This window comes from Hoplias malabaricus, chromosome 5 (assembly GCF_029633855.1).
Source record: "Hoplias malabaricus isolate fHopMal1 chromosome 5, fHopMal1.hap1, whole genome shotgun sequence".
In the NCBI taxonomy this organism is placed as follows: domain Eukaryota; kingdom Metazoa; phylum Chordata; class Actinopteri; order Characiformes; family Erythrinidae; genus Hoplias; species Hoplias malabaricus.
The window spans coordinates 17,206,931-17,210,395 of record NC_089804.1 but is presented as its reverse complement, the minus strand read 5'-3'; positions in this window follow the sequence as shown (position 1 = coordinate 17,210,395).

Genomic DNA, 3,465 nt, shown 5'->3' with positions numbered 1-3,465 from the left:
TTTACAGATGCTTCCTTCAATCAGTTAATATGAGATTTTGTTAGTCCATTTATTTACTCAGTTTGCAGCTACCAGCCTTATTCCAGCCACAAGTTGTGAGTTTTAGCAGAGGACTGCTTTTGCAGGGGTTACTCAGACCCCTCCCTCTTAAAGCATTAAAAGGGTGGAGGAGAGAGAGAGAGAGAGAGACAGAGAGAGAGAGAGAGAGAGAGAGAGAGAGAGAGAGGAAGGAAAAATGCTGTTAAACTTACGTTACAGGCCCCCGTCAACCATAAGCCTATATTCCAATGAAGGGGAAGAGCTTATGGGTGCACATCTTTCACAGATATCTTAGCTTGACAATGTATGTTTAATATAATTAAGCCTAAGTATTTGGTAACACTAAAATAGAGCTTTTGCTGGTTTTACTGATACTGAATAATTATTGTCCAATTTTATCAGAGCAGCTCCCCTTCAGGGGGCATGTTTTGTACTGTCTTACATTATAATCTATTTTTCAACTTTTAGGCAGCTGAAGATAGAAAGGTTTGTAGTTTTATAAGTGGGATTTTAGCTGCTCAACAGTCTGTCTGATTCTTCCCCTCATCATTCGCCCATAGGAGCCAGTTCTGCACTGTAGGCAGATCAGTCAAGCACACACACACTGAAGCTGATCCTGTAAATGAAATACCCATGGACTTCCTGGGAAAAGACTTTTGCTGATAACAGCCTGAAACATGGATCCATCCGACCCGTGCTTCAAAACTGTTTGAAAAGAGCCTGGACCAAAAGAATTGCTAAGCAGTTTCTTCTTGTGTCAAAGAATGTCAAGTTGCATTTCTTGATGCGGTGGCAAACTGTGTTGGGTGACATTTTTCTGAAGTAGCCCCGAGCCAAAACACGAAACAATATTTTTTTTTTTTTTTTGCATTTACTAAACTATCATAACCCATGTGGAAATTGGGCTTGCAGTCTGTGCCATGTTTTCCCATTGAAATTCCTGTTCAACCTCTCCTGTGTTCCTCAGCTCCCCTGGACGAGTGGGTTAGGGTGTTAGGGTGGGTTGTTTTTGGCCTCCGTCCGCTCCTGGAAATTTCGCAGAGACCTGCCATCAGTTCAAGGGCACAAGAATCCACATATTGTTAACCCATGAAGTACTGGTCTTCATGTATCCTTTCACCTGTGCCTTTCACTTTATGTAAATATGGTTATATTTATTTTTTCTTTAGCTACCGTCAAATCTAACTCTAGACAGAATATAATAAAAGTTTGGTTCCTTGCTGCACTCCAGCTAATCTGTGAATTTGTTAAATCTCATTAGCAGTATCTGATATAATAAATGTGTATATATTAAACTGGGGATTCATAGCCAGGATATTATCTGTATATAGCTGGATTCCTTGATGGGGGCTTGCTAAATAGTTAAGCTAATGCGGTTAAGTGTCACAGTTGGCCCCTCCTTCTCCTTGTTTTAGTTTTGTTTCTTTTCTTCTATTGTGTTTTCCCATTCTTATGCTTTTAGGTTTCCTTGGTGTTTGTCTGTCCATAGGGTCACCAGACGTCCTCTTTTACCCGGACATGACTTCTTTTTTAGACTTAAACAAATGTCCGGGCGCAATTTCACAAACGTCCGGGATGTTGTTTTTCTAGAGCTTACATAGAATTTCGAGAAGCGTTTCGTTCACAAACTAGTCCCGCCCTCCCCTACTCCGATTGGTTCGCTTGAGTGAGAAGGGGGCGTGGTGAAGTAGCCTAAAATCTTCTGATTGGACGGTCTGACTGTAGAGCTACCGTTATTGGTCTATAACCTTCTCTGTAAACATTTAATTGGTCAGTCTGCACGTCAGTAGTTCTTGTTTACGTCCTGCAAATCTCATATACCTACCCTCATTTCGAGCAGCTATGCCGAAACGTAAATGTGAGTTCTCGGATGAATTAAAAAATAAACTCCCATGTTTTGTGTAGCAAATAAAGGTGTAAAGGACCTAAAAGCACACATAGGTTCAGCTAAGCATACAACGGCAGCGAGGGGCGAGAGCCCCCGAAACGTGTCCTCTTTTTCACCATCTCAAATCTGGTCACCCTCTCTGTCCATGTCTCCCACGTGCTGTCTGTTAACAATTTTTCCACGTGCTTGTCTACTCGTTGGTGCTAGCCGCGCCTCCTTTCTTATGTGACTGCTCTTTATCGTCTGTGTTTGCCCCTTTCACACATGAGCGGAGTGATCGTTCACACATGCTGAGCACTGCGGGAGATTTTCTCCCTCAGAAGCGCTCTTGTAGGGGGAGATGAAACACGTGCTTTTGGCGCGGCACACAGCGCATACAGAAGAAAGTCAAGAACATTTTCTGCGCTGTGCTCACTCGGACTTTACCCGGGACATTTAATAGGGCTCTCGGACTATGTGGTCTTTGTTTTAGTTTATCCGGTTGCCAGTGCTATCTCATATTGGTCCCCTAGTGTTCCTCTTATGTATATTTTCTCTTGCTTTCTGTTTGGTGCCTGTCCATCGTGCTACACTCTGCCTTCCTGTAATCTCTTTTGTATTTATTCTATATTAAAGTCTACATTTCCTTGGTTGCTTTTTGGTGAATTCTGTTCTTTTCTAATGTTGGTTCTAGTCTTTTGCATTGCGTTGTCTCTCTCCGTGTCTCTCGCTCTCTGTCAGGTGTTTCACTGAATCTGCTTTGCGTTATTTTTGCTGTTGCCCATGTCTTAGTTTTAGTTCCTTAGTTGCTCTGTCAGCAATTCTGCTTGATTGGCTTTAGGTTTAGTTTACATTCTTTTGTTTTAATATTATTTCCTTTTGTTCTTTTTCTGAGTGGTTAGCCTTTTGCCAGTTTTGCTTCTGTTTACTCTTTATGTAATAATAAATGCTGCATCTTGTATTTACATCCAACTCTATCTTGTGTAACAGTGTTAAAAGTGCTTATATATGAATAGTTATGTGAAATGCCTGCAAATGAGTTCAGCACCGCCCACTGGTCAAATGCTACCAGCGGTGACTAATAAAAGTGAATGCTGGGAGATCTGCAGCAGCTTGATATCCCTGCTGTAAGTTGTCTCTCAGCAAAGCTAGAAGAAAAGCACTCTTATAACAGAGTGTAACTGTTACATTCTGATAATTAATAGTGCTAAGTGACTGATGAATGAGCAAGTTTAATGTACAGCCATTATACATTGCTGTAAACTACAGTTTTAAGTTGGTAAATTTCACGTGCACAGTTGCTAAGATTAGCCGGCTTTGTTTAGGCTGGCTAGCTTACCCTGCATTGAGCTGATTATATGTGAACGCTGGACTCGTTGCAGAGTGAATAAAAGGCTCATCATCTGTCAACTGGTGTCCATTCTTTGGGTGGGACGGAGAGACGAGGTCACACTTGCACCACACAGCCTGATATTAAACTCACATACACCAAAGTACAATGAATTATTTATTTTTTGTTGTGGTTTCTGAAGACTATTTAAATTCTTGTCAGAAAATCC